Raw genomic sequence first — 14506 nt, forward strand, 5'->3', positions numbered from 1 at the left:
GCACAACTTACTATCTTACCTACCTTACCTACAATATGTTAGTATTGTGGCATAATGGAGCACGTCTTTAACCCATAAGGACCAATATTTGCATTTTCATTTTTTCACTCCCCGTCTTCAAAAATCAATTTGTGTACAGAGCTATATGAATTCCGTTTACTGCATAAAAAATTTTTGTACTTCCTTGGGACAGTATATCATATTCCATGCTATGTCGTGCGAATGTGATGAACTTACGGAAAAAATGCGTATGCACCATTTTCTTGTAGACACTGTTTTCATGGCTCTTAATTAACTTGTGTATTCTTTTGGTTGGTATGATCATGGTGATACCAAATTAATCTAAGTTGTATTATGTTTTAATAGGTCTTAAAAATTGAAAGCGAACCTGTCACCAGGAATGTCATTTTTAGCTGGTGAAAGATTCCAATAGCTTATGCAATGCTGATTTTAAAAATGACTTTGTTAGCCACTACTTTAAAAAACTTTATTTCACATCACCTGGCTCCCTGCCAAGGAGCTACAAACCCTTCCAATAATGACAAGGAATTTGTCAATTGAACCATGTACTGAGGTTATCAAGCCTTTCATATCCATTACCTCATTCACCCTACTGCACCAGAGTGTATATAGAGGTGGGTCACGCGACTTCTAACAAAGGGCGGTACAGGCCATAGCTGTTATCATGACAAATCTGAGTATGGAACTTTTGTAGGATTTCAAGGCGGCCTAAGAGTGATAAAGAAGGATCAAAGCAGTCGGGGGTGGGCAGGAACAAAATGAAGTAAAGAAAATAAAAAATCACATCTTCAAAATCATATCCCATTTCGTTGTGTCCATCAAATATATCCTGGTGAAATGTCTCAGTGTAGTCAGCTTTTGGCTGGGTCTGTTTCAATTATATTGTCCCCTAATGGTGGGTTATTATACCCTATAAAATGGAACAGGGGCTGCACTGAAAACACTGCCCAGATTTTGCTAACCTCGCAATGCTTCTTTGTCAGCCTGGCATATCTACATGCCATACTTCTATTTTACAGGACTCACTAGGGAGCCACTTTACTATATCAGGGGTTTCGTATGTGATATATACATTCTTCCAGTGAGCCAAAGTGCCCAGGGGTGCTATTTCAGGAACTGCATGTGGCACATGTATTCTTATTTGAATTGGTCTATTATACCATTATTTTCTTCATTTTTTTTTTTATAAATTTTTATTAATTTTTCCAAAATATTTAACATACAGATGTTATTAACCCCTTAAGGACGCAGGGTTTTTTCGGCTCATTTCTCGCTCTCCAAATTCAAAAATCCATAACTTTTTCATTTTTACGTGTACAGACCTGTGTGAGGGCTTATTTTGTGCATAACAAATTTTACTTTCCCGTGATGTTATTTATTTTAACATGCCGTGTACTGCGAAGCTGAAAAAAATTCCAAATGTGGCAAAATTGAAAAAAAAACTGCACGTGCGTCACGTTCTTGTGGGCTCAGTTTTTACGACTTTCACTCTTCGCTCCAAATAACATGCCTACTTTATTCTTTGGTTCGGTGCGATCGCGGTGATACCAAATTTATATAGGTTTTATTGTGTTTTAATACATTTTCAAAAATTAAACGAATGTGTACAAAAAAGAAAAAATTTTTTTTGCCATCTTCTGACGCTAATAACTTTTTCATACTTTGGCGCACGGAGATGTGTGAGGGGTCATTTTTTGTGAAATGAGGTGACGTTTTCATTGCTACCATTTTGAGGTCTGTGCGACATTTTGATCATTTTTTATTTCATTTTTTATGTTATGTAAAAAGGTGTAAAAGTCGCATTTCGGACATTTGGGCGCCATTTCCCGCCTCGGAGGTCACCTCCGCCCGTAACCGTTTTTTATATTTTGATAGATCGGGCATTTTGGGACGCGGCGATACCTAATATGTTTGTGATTTTTACTGTTTATTATGTTTTATATCCGTTCTAGGGAAAGGGGGGGGATTTGAACTTTTAATATTTTATTAATTTTTTTATTTTTTAAACTTTGTTTTTTATTTTTTTTTCCACTATGTTTTAGACCATCTAGGGTACATTAACCCTAGATGGTCAGATCGCTCCTACCATATACTGCAATACTACAGTATTGCAATATATGGCATTTTTGCAGGTCATACATTACAATGAGCCACTGGCTCATTGTAACGAACCTGCATAAGCCATCAAAAGAAGACCCGAGGCTACCATGGTAACCGATCGCCGCCCCCCGATGACGTTCGGGGGCGCGGCGATCGGAAAAAAGACGGTGGCGCCCGCGCACCGCCGTCTTTTAAACGCCGCCGGTGACTTTGCCGGCGGCGTTGAGAGGGATAATTAGCGGTGGGGGTTTTGTGCAAAATGCAAAAACGGTTATTAGCGGTGGGGGTTTTGTGCAAAATGCAAAAACCCCCACCTCTGTATGAAGAGGACTCAACCCGTGAGCCCTCTTCATACATCCCTTACACCTCTGCGCCGTAGAGCTATGGCGCAGAGCGTTAAGGGGTTAATATGCATTATACATGTCTTTTTCAGTTTTACATATTCAATCTTTATAGTGTATAGACAATATATACAACATATAAATGTCTGATTTATGCTGTTAATTAATCCTTTTTAAGTTAGTATGGTTATTGACATGTAATCTGTACTATTTAGTTTAACTAACTAATGTTGAACAGACTACTTCAAGTCGGGGTTGACTCTGTGAGATCCGGACCTGTAAATAGCCATTACAGGAAGGGATCTATACATCTTAGATCACTGGAGGACATGCTAGATAAATTTAGTCTCTTTTTTAACAGAGACGCTACCTCTCAGGTCCCCATAACAACACACAATAGAGCCAATTAGTAGGAAATAATTAAACAATTAAAGGGGCCCTAAGGGCTGTGGCAGTGGTGACAAAAAATAGGTATGTGTACGATGATTCCCGTGTTGTGGTCATATTCCAGTCTTGAGCACTGACATCCTCTTAAGTTACAAGTGACGTTGCATGATCTGATCCCATGTACTTCCTTATAGGTACTCTCTAATAATCTAGACTTTTACACAGGATTTTCTTGTTATAAATATAGATTTTTGGGGAAACTAATAGGCAGCACAGTATTTAAACACTTTGTTTCTTTCAGGACCAATGACCTCCAGGCTCAAGTCTATTATTGAAATAAAAAATACAGTACTTGTAATATAAACATGTTATCTTCATAATATTTATATAAAAAATATGGGCAAAGTAATCATTCTTTCTATTCATGCACCAGCAGAACATCTGCATTCTTCATAACACAGAATATTCGTCAGGACCTCAATTATTTCACTATTCTATTAAAATGTTTTTAAAGCAAATGTTGGTTTTATGATTGATAGTTTACGATGTTCACAATGGAGAAAAGCTAGAAACAGCCAAACCAGTTATTAATACGGAGCACCTTTTGTAGTGTTGCTAAGAAACCTTGAGACTTGGCCTCCAGAAACACAATGGGTTATTTCACATAAAATTGTGGCTGAACTACAAGTCATACAAAATAACAGTCATATTTATTGAGGAAAAGTTTCTCTATGGCAGGAATTCTTTGAAATTGTGTTTATACAAAGACAAATACTTATAAAACTACTAACCCTACTTATTTTCCTGAGGGGCTGAGGCCTCCCTCCTGATCGCTGTCTGCTCTGTCATCAACTAGGTTTCTCACTTACCAGACCGAGCTGAATCTGAATAAAATGTTGAAAATGTCATTGTTGTATGTAGAACTTTGGGGCTCATTTACTAAGTGTCCGAATTGCGCATTTTCGTTGGGTATCCCAAATATATTTCCGTTTTGCGCCAAATTGCCCCGGGATTTTGGCGCACGTGATCAGATTGTGGTGCATGTGCAAAACCAGTCGGATTCAGAAAAACCACGTAATTTAAAAAAAAATTGTTTCGCAAGAATAGCACTGACATACACCAGGACGCAGCAGGAGAACTCCGGCGGCCTTCAGTGCAGCAGCGACACCTAATGCATATCGGGCGCACGACCTTAGTGAATCCCGGCAAGCTCCGAATCAACGTCGGACAATGCGCTGCAGGATCGCAAATGGACCGGGTAAGTAAATGAACCCCTTTATGTTATTGATAGGGGTATAATTTGGCATAAATTGGCCTATGCTAATTTAAACTCTAGTGTTTAATCTAACCTTTAACCATGGGTATACTCTATCCAAGGCCACATATAAACTTCATACTTGGGGTGTAAAATAGTGTAGGCCAGAATAAATCCCTCCAGGACATAATGTTATCACTTCATTGCTTTTTCTCAACTCCTGCACTACCATTTTGGGTGGCAGTGAACAGGGACATTATTTAAATAAACTTATAAATTTAAGTATTGTCTATATATGGCAATATATATGTGAATGCCAAGATAAGAATGGGTTTTGAAAGAAAGCAGTTTTTGATGTCCAAATTAGAAGTGGAGAAAAAGTAAGAGGAGGAGCAGAATCTCCATTATATGTTATCACTCATAAGATTCACACCTGCTACAAAACTGCATCAGAAAACCTCAATGTGGTAATGAATCCTGACATTGATGTTATTAACTTACCAGAGCTGAATGCCCAATAAAATGTAGAAAAATTAATTATGTCTTGTGTATATCACAATTCTACTGATGGGGTATACTCTAGCCTAGGCCACTGTATACCCGGTATATTCTAGGCCAAGATCTCAGGCCCACTGCACACACACAAGATCTCGGGATTGCAGGAGAATGACACAGACATTAGGAGGCAGGGCCGGGACATGAGATAAATGGAGTGGGCTGGAGTGGGCTGGATTGCTTGACTGTCTAGTCGAGCAGCCCCACCTCCTTTACTGCATCTTACAAAAGAATATAAATTCTCAGGCACGCTGCAATGTATTAATGTGCCAAAAATACCTCCAGGGGACATACATATTACATAATAAGGTACTGTCTGTTTGTGTCTTAAGGGGCTAAAGGGAAGCTGTCAGTAGTAGTTTACTTAAACAACTACCAGTATGTTGCCAAGCAGCTTAACACCTTCCAGATTGTGTTTCTTTCATGACCCAGTGTGGTAGGATCATCCATAAAATCAACTTTGAAGTGAGATGTAAATTGGTTGTATAAAGTCAAGGAGGTGGAGATTTTAACACTGAAGTCAAGCTCTTTCTTTCTTAGTAATTGATGTTCCTGCATCCAGAGACATCACTACTCAGATCAGATCTCCTGAAGTCTGATGTATGATGTCAATCACAGAGGAGGTGGGGTTCAGAGCTCCCCACCTCGATTGTTAAACTCTCCACCTCCTTGACTTTATACACCCAATTTAGATTATACGCCACCCCACTTAACCTTGAAAGAAACAATAAATAGAAGGTTTTACGCGGTTTGACAATATAGTGGTAGTAGCTTATTAGGCAAGTAGCTGATGACACGTTCCCTTTAAATAACAGAAAATTAGTTTATTAGCATCAGCTTATATTTTAATTACCTCTTTAAATATCAATTCTGCTTATTCTTTGAATACCCCTTTAAGGCATATCTAATGCATTTCACCAAACACTGCAGGGTCAGACTAAAAGGTGTCTGGGCCCACCGGTGTGCCAGTGAAAGCAGCAGTGGTTCCTGACACATTTTAGCTCTAACCCCCTTCCACCGGCAGAGCATCAACTTTATCTGTGCCTGAAGAGGGTATGGATAGAGTTGAATAACAGGATGGTGCAGAGAGCTATTATCTCTCTGCATCATCACTTTTCCACTGGTGTAGTTGTGATGGTGTCATCATCTGCCAAAAGGTGGAGGGGTATGAGAGGCCACAATTTGGAGGGCATATGAGGCCACAATATGTGGATGTTAGAGGGGGCCAACAAAATGGGGGGGGGGGGTATGAGAGGGAGGCCACTAAATGGGGGGCTATGCGAGGGGGCAACAATATGGGGGTATAAGAGTGGGCCAAAATATGACGCATTTCAGAAGGGGCTCAAAATATGGAGGGTATGAGGGGGGGCCACAATATAGGGGAGAGATGAAACGGGACACAATATGAGGTGGAGATGAGAGGTCACAATATGAGTGGGAGATAAGTGAGGCCACAATATGAGAGAAAATAAAGGCCACAATATGAATATGAGGGGGAGATAAGGGGCCACAATATGAATAGGGGATGAGAGGAGGCCACAAAATGAGGGGGGGGGGATGAGAGGGAAGTAAGGGGCCACAATAGGAGCCGGCAGAGGCACCAATTCCTTTTAATAGGCCCTACCTAATGCTGGACCTTACATCCATGTTCAGGAGATTGAATTACATTTTAGGTGCATCTGGAGAATCTCCTCCCTGATTGAAGACTACTTTCTGATGTCCGAATGCAGAAGTGTTTAGACCTTAATGTTTGCAGTGTGTAATTAGCAACAAAACTTTACTACTACGTTACTAATTATCAAACACATATTTAGGTCTAAACACATCTGCATTCTGGGAGGAGATTCTACAGATGCGCCTAAAATTTTAAAATTCAATGACATCTGGTGCACAGGGTCTTAAGCTGCGTTCACATATGTTTGCATTGCGTTTAAAATACATGTGTGTTTCGTTAATACTGTATCATTAATACTAATGCGTTTTGGGGTGCATTTTACCTGATGCATTTGTTGTGCCTTTCAAAACGCATGAAAACACATTTTGTAAGTGTGGCCTAAGAATATACAGGTAATAATTTCCATGTAGCAGTAGAAGTGCCCCCATAATCAATTTTGCTGGTGGGTCCTAGGCCCCCCAGTCCGACCCCAAGTATGTGGACATGTGGAATAACACTATTTCTAGTTATTATCTGACCCCTTTCGAGCCATGTCTGTGAAATTAAGTTATACTGGTGGTTGGAGACCTAATGCATAGAAAAGAAATCAGCAGCAAAATACTTTACCAGCTGTTACACTCACTATACCTTCTACTCTCATAGGGTTCATTGCATCAGCATGGTTACCATGTAGCATCAATCCCCTTAGAGATTGTATTGCATAAACAGCTAAAGAAACCCATGTTCAGGAAGAGGTTGAATATGATTTTTATTCTATTCATCACATTCTTAAAATTAATGTACCTTCAAACAAGCGATCATTTACTTCTCCTTTTATTAATACACAGTACAAAAATGTAAAAAAGGATTTTAATGTAGCGGATATTAGTAGTAGTAATTTCTTATTTCGAAGTTGGACTGAACAAGACTTTACCCAAAGTAAGCAATATGAATGCATTGTAAACTTAGATGGGACTCCCAGCAAGAGCAAAATTGCGGAGGTCATTTAACTTCGACAGACAATAAATGTACTCAGTGGTAACAAATGCATGAACAGTGATAATCCTAATACTAGGACATCGGACATCAGAGAGACTCAGGCTTTCTAATATAATTATTGTGTCTTTCTCTGTCCATGTGGCAAATAATCTAATCTATGTCAGAAATATGCTATCATTTACTCAAACTTTTGGCATAAATTAGACCGAATCTTTTGAGTTGTGGGAGGCCACTTCCCCTTCTTTTTCGAAAAAGTAAAAATAGCAGTAGAAAAAGCCAGATGTTGATAATTTATGCACAAAAAAGCCTTGTGCCAGGTGTAAAACCTTTGTTAAATCCCCCTGATAGCAAAGTAATTGTTTACATATTACTTAACAGTCAAAGAAAACACTATTCAAGCGGCAGCTATTCGCTGCTGGTCATGTGGAGGGGTTGAAAGCCTAGAACTATATGTGAATTTCACTGAAAAGCTATTCGGTCATATATATGGTGTATACTGTTCTCTAGGAATTATATCATTCAAATCATTCTATTTCTAAAAATATCCATCTTCTTCTTTGTCTATTGTGACTTTCTAAGCGACACAAATAACTGGTGAGAACCTATAATTGTAAACTCTCAAAGCTTGAAGCTGGTAATTAGAGCTAATAGCAAACACAGAGGATACATCATGAACATAGGGTGTAGGCTGGAGCAGCGACAGTAAAGTGATTTTTAATTTAATTAACGCTGGGGCCCATTTTCATTTTTTCGTTTCCATTTTTACTCCCCACCTTAAAAAATCCATAACTTTTTTATTTTTCCATGTAAGGAGCTGTGTGAAGGGCTTGTTTCCTTTGTACCAAATTTCACTTCACTGTACTTGTACTGGGAAGCAGGAAAACATTTCCAAATGCAGTGAAAATGGTGAAAAAAAGGCATTTGTGAAGTATTCTTGTGGGATTGGATTTTACTGCTTTCAACTGTTCGCCACCCAAACGACATGTCTACATTCTGTGGGTCGGTGCAATCATGGGGATACCAAATTTCTATAGGTTTTATAATGTTTTTATGCTTTTACAAAAATGAAAACCTCATGTACAAGAAAAAAATGTATTCTACCATCTTCCAGCGCTAATAACTTTTTCATACTTTAGTATACGGAGCTGTGGATGGTGTAATTTTTTGTGATTTTTTTGATGACATTTTCAATGCTACCATTTTTAGGACTGTACAGCGGTTTTGATCACAGTTTATTGAATTTTTAAAAAATGACAAAAACATGCCGTTTTCGACTTTGGGTGCTATTTTCCATTACGTGGTTAAACACTGTGAAAAACTGTTATTATATTTTGAAAAATCCGTGAGCCCTCTCAATACCCCTGCAACCGGCATATTATGTAGTAGTACGTAATGATACTAGTTTTTCAAACTTTACAACCTGCCTAAACAGCTGACGCGTTTTGGGCAAAAGAAAAAGTCACATTCCCTTAGCCATGAGCTATGACTAAGGGCATGTGACTTTTTCTTTTGCCCAAAACACATCAGCTGTTTAGTACAGATGGTCACGTTGCTGTTTTTTAATATGTTCAAAGAAAGTTTTTATTTTTAACAGAGCTGAGACTTGGAATCTTTTAAACCTGTCTACATAGTTTTGGCTGTGATACAGGTAGTCTGGTCTTGGGCCTCGATCAAATTAATGGGATGAGGCAAATGGCTGATTAAAGCAAGTGGCTGAGCTGTGAAAGAGCTTCTACAAAATAACTTCCCTCATGCTCCCATAATTTATTAAGGGAGATCTTTTTGGGGCTCTGGCATTATTTTTTCTATTACTAAATTCCCATTATGAAATAGGCTGTGGGAACCTATCATTAGGAGAAAATGTGAAATCCTAATGGCTGCAGGCATAAAAAGATTCTCACAAGTTAAATTCTGGGGGAGATATATTTAGCAAAACATGCCAGAATTCTGTTTTTATTAGTAGCAAAAATTGCCTTGCGCCGCATTTATTGAGTGTTTTAGATCTTTTAAACCTGTACAACAAGCAAGCTTTCAAAGGTGGGACCTGGCATAGAAATAAACACTGCGTAGCCGACCACGAGATACATCAGGAGGGATGCACAGGAGGGGCTGCGACATATGCCAGCACACACATGATAAATAGCTGTGTAATCTAATTTTGAACTCTGAAATGTTTTAGAGCATGTGTCCCAAAATATGCAGGTAGATAAAAATAAAATGTGTTTGCAAAGCTGGAAAAATTAAAACCCTGCATGAAGGATTTACAGAATGAAGTTTAAGAATAGGGTGGCACTAAGACACATCAAATGTTTGCTTCTGCCAATAAGGTAAATAGCATAATATATTTACTTTAGGGCTGCACAAATTTGCTCATAAACAATGCTCCTAATCTTATGCAAGTAAAATTGGTCAGATGCAAGGATGCATAAAGTCTCATGAGATCTGCAGTGACATCTAAGAGGATATAAACTAAGAAAAATGTAGCAAAATATGCTTAAAGCCACATTCTTAAAGGAAATTTTACCTCCTTGCACCATCCCCAAGCCCATTTATCAAGTCCTTTTATGAACCCCTTAATGAATTTTTTTCATGGGCTCCAGGGGGCATGGAGTAGCCTTTGTGAGTTCTGGGGACGAAGGCTACTCCACACCCCTGTGGCCTCTGCAGATCTACCTACCTGCTCGTCATTCTCTTCTGTGAGGTGCAGTAGTTTCTGGGGAGTCTCTGGCAGCAGGGGAGCTTGGCGCCTGCACAGTAGCTCCTGTACCACTGTCAGAGACACATCTGCAGCTGCTGGATACTTGCCGGTAACCACTGCGCCGTGTTCACAGAGAGGAATGACCAGCAGGTAGGCAGATCTGCCGAGGCTAGTGCGGTGTAGAGTAGCCTTCGCCCCCACAGCTAAAGTAGGCTACCGCATGCCCCAGCATATAATTTGCAAATAATAAAATAAAGATTATTATAAGGGCTTCATAAAAGGACTAGATAAAAAGTGTTTGGGGATGGTGAGGTGGAATCTACCAAGAGAAACCTTTTTAGAAAGTAGATTCCCAATAGTAGAGTTCCTTTAAACTATGCCATATCTATCATCCAGCAACAGATACTTTAATAATATGGCATAAATAAATTTTCCCTGACTTACATTTAGCTGACTCAGGTTGATCTCCCCAATATTTGTGAATTGTCTGTTGTAAACAGAAGAAAGTGCTGTTGTTCCTGCTTTTTGCGGTGCCACACCTTCTTAATAAACCATCTGCTATTGTGAAAGTCTTGTTTACAAAAGGAAGTAGAAATTATCTTGAAAGACAGGAGATTCTTGTGACTAATTCATATTGTTGATACTGAACTATAGCCAAAAATCATTTGGTTTTGTTAGAAAACATATGCCATATTTTCTTGAGATGCTCCGAGTCTGTCTTCCAGCCATCACAAGTCCTTTCCCATTATTCTTGACATAAACATTAAGAACTGAATGTTCACTTGCAGCATAATATATTCCACCACTTCAGAGACGTTCCATTGTCACATGATAACCAATTGCTTTATTATCTGGAAGACAACTGAATGCAGTACTTAAAACTGTTTATCCATGCATAGCAGAACTCTGAGATGTGGCTAGAGTCAGTGATGGAAAATCATCAGGATTTAGAGAATGTGTACAAATCATTCTAGGTTAAAAATACAGAAGCTTTTTAATCCTCAATCTTCTCTTTACATTGGCTAGAACTCTTGCTACCTACATTCTTTCACTTGCATTTCAGCTTTTTTGCCCCTCCCTCTTTGCAAAAACCACAACTTTTTACTGTATTTTTTCTTCATAGAAACTGATGGGGGCTTCTTTTCTGTTGTACAAAGTTTACTTTCTAATGGCACCAGTTAATATTGTGAATGGTGTAGTGGAATTGATAGAAAAATTTAGTTGTGCCATTTTCTTAGATATTTTGTCTTTATGTCTTTCATCAGTGCAGTTTAAATAATACATCCACTTTACAATTTGGGTCTGTACGCTCACAGAGAAACCTAATTTACATAGATTGGAGCAGTGTAAGTTGTGTAGCCTTTTGATTACTTTTAATCTGAAATTTTATGGTTGATGAATTGGAAAGAAAAACATTGTATGGATATTACCAAATGCGATAATAATTTTATGTTCAATAAACTTTTTGAAAGACATAGTTATGAGAAATTAAACAATGCTCAGTTATAAAGGTGATTCCAGTTAAACAAATAGCACCCGTAATAGTAAACGCAGAGAGAACGTAAGCAATTGTTATGTAAATCAAAGGTGGGGTACCTCTACAGCGTGCAAGCCATAGATTTGTGTAGATACCCTGTTTCCCTGAAAATAAGACAGTGTCTTATATTAATTTTTGCTCCTAAAAGAGGCACTAGGTCTTATTTTCAGGCAATGTCTTATTTTTCCATGAACAAGAATTTACATTTATCGTTGAACAAAAGATCAACTTTTGTAACATCCTTATCACTCTCCAAACTAAATTTCATGCTGTATTTCTTGTGACTCCATTTCTATTAGAATCATTGGCCCCAATCACTCATGTTTAGTAAAAGTACTTTCTATAAATGACCCTTCTTATCCTGGTAGCTGCTGGTATCACATTTGCAGCACAACAGCCAGTAATTTAATTTCATGAATTATTCCCCATGTCACAACCTTCTGCAGCATCTAAAAGATTTCCCAATATTAATGTATGGCGTGGGGGTAACTGCTGCAATGACAGCAGCTAGGCCTTATATTTCTAATTCTGAACAAAGTTGTACTAGGTATTACTTTAGGGGGGTGTCTTATTTTAGGGGAAACAGGGTATGTGAGGCTCTCTCCCACTATGAATAATAAAGACAAAAATATTATAATCTATGTCAGGATTTGGGATCAGTGGATCCTCTGGACCACTGCGAGGGGTGGTACTAGCCTAGACAGGAAGGGGATGGGAATTTATCAGGAACGGCAGCTGGCCAGCGCCAATTATCGGTACGCTGGCCCTTTAATTTAACAGAGCCGGCGCGCGCGCCCCCAGGTTGCGGGGACACGTGCGAGAAGCCGTGGGAGACCCTGCTGGAACCTGGTTAAGTGAGAAGTGCAGCAGGGCACAAAGAGGAATACGGGTACACCTGCAACCTGAGACAGAGGTTGCAGGGGCACCCCCAACAGTGCCACTTGAATAACGTATCATAAACCACACTAGAAATAAAGAAAAGGGAAAGACAAAAGGGAAACACGGATAGGGGAGGTCAGTATTGGGAGGAAAGGCTGTCCTGTCCAGGTCTGCAGGGGACGAAAGTGGCCATCAGCCCGTCACGATAATTTTTTTAACATTTGAATAGGCCTTGCATTTTTAAATGGAATAACTAACAGGAATACATAACATGTTTTGGATTTTATTTGATTACTTTAAGTCTTCTACGGAATGGGGGGGGGGTAATCAAAATGTTTATTTTTAAATTAATGATTATGTAATATATATACTGAATATACATTAATGAGAATTAAACATAGGGGACCAGCATGTAATTAAAACCCACTGTAATCTTTGTTGTATACTGTTCGGAAATATGTAAATATGTGGGTGGGTGGAAAAGGCAAAACAGTGCCTCTTTTCGCTACCTTGAAAGGCAGCCTCCTTAACATCAAGCATGACTTACAAGAACTAAACCCATCAAGAAAGAACAGAAATGACATATGAATAGCATTATAAAGATAATTAAAGCTTTATTAAAGACAAGTGACAATATCAATTGTTAAAAAAATAGGCAAACAAATAGAAGGGTAACAGACAGACAAAAAGATGATTACAAGGGCCCGGGTGTAACCACAATCAATATGTATGTAAACAATCCTGTATACAACTTAACGTGCTTAATAGGTAGGACCCAAATCGGTCATGCAAGTTGAACAATTTAAGGCATCAATTCTAAGTATACGATACACTGGCCTATTGCAACTATGCCCAAAAAGAAATCCTTATTTGTTAATTATGTTTGTATGTACTTTATGATTGATTGATGATTGTGTATGCAGTATATTTTGTGTGGTGACTTATCTAAATTTATGAGAATTAAAAAAATTGTACTTTCTAACAAAAAATAAGGAACTTTAGTCATTATATTAAAGAGAACCCGTCATGCAAAATAACCCACCTAAACTAAATATATTTTCATAAACTGCCATTAGAGAGCATTGCCTCTATCCCTTCATTGTCCCTCTACATGCCTGTAAACCTAAGCAATGAGGTCCTAAAGCTGTATGCAAATGACCTGTGAAATGTCCAATGAAGCATTAGCATATTCAAGCTGTCCACTCTATTCATGAGTGGGAGGCACAGCCACACCCCCAGTGCTTGACTGACGGCCTGTATAACGGTGTGAGGCTGTATAATTCCTGGTGCTGGTGGCCACGCCCCCTGCAGCCTGTGTGTGTATAGGAGAGATACAGCAGCTCCAGGCAGCTATGTTACAGCAGAACATGTCAGATTCATGTGTAGCTGATGTCTGTGTCTCTCACCTGTATATTAGGAGGATGCAGCATGTCAGCAGATGCAGCACACACACTAGCCATGCTTTACTATACATTACACACAGACATGAGCAGGGGGAGGAGAGGGGAGGGGTAACAGGAGTGACATCACTGCCTCTGACCATGTGACCAGCCTCATTTACATGATAAAGAATAGATGATTTTACAATGAATAATGTATGAAATAACTAGATAAAGGCTGGGATGGGATCCTTGTGAGCTGCTCCAACAGGAAGAGGTGACAGGACTAGTGACAGAGACCTGATGACAGGTGTCCTTTAATATGATTCAAGGAAGTACTCTGGTATATCTGAACACAATGTTGCATTTGGAAAGATGACTTCACTCAACAATTACTAGAGACATGCTGGCATTTGCCATTTATGTAATTATTTGGAGTCCATTAGAGATAATACGGCGCTTGCTCACACCATTACACAGACAAGCAGTAGCTGGTGATTCACTTAGGAAACATTTAACTGGTCAATCAATCACAGCAAATTGCTCAATATCATTTGGCGTCAGGAGCTCAGGTTTCAGTACTTAATGAACTTGTCATATTTATAGATACATTTTGAGATTGGATGAAGTACAATTCGGTAACTGCCCATAGTAAACATATATTTGGCAGGTGCCAAGATGGGATCTCAGAATTTTTTTCT

The sequence above is a fragment of the Engystomops pustulosus genome, chromosome 2 (assembly GCF_040894005.1).
Source record: "Engystomops pustulosus chromosome 2, aEngPut4.maternal, whole genome shotgun sequence".
In the NCBI taxonomy this organism is placed as follows: domain Eukaryota; kingdom Metazoa; phylum Chordata; class Amphibia; order Anura; family Leptodactylidae; genus Engystomops; species Engystomops pustulosus.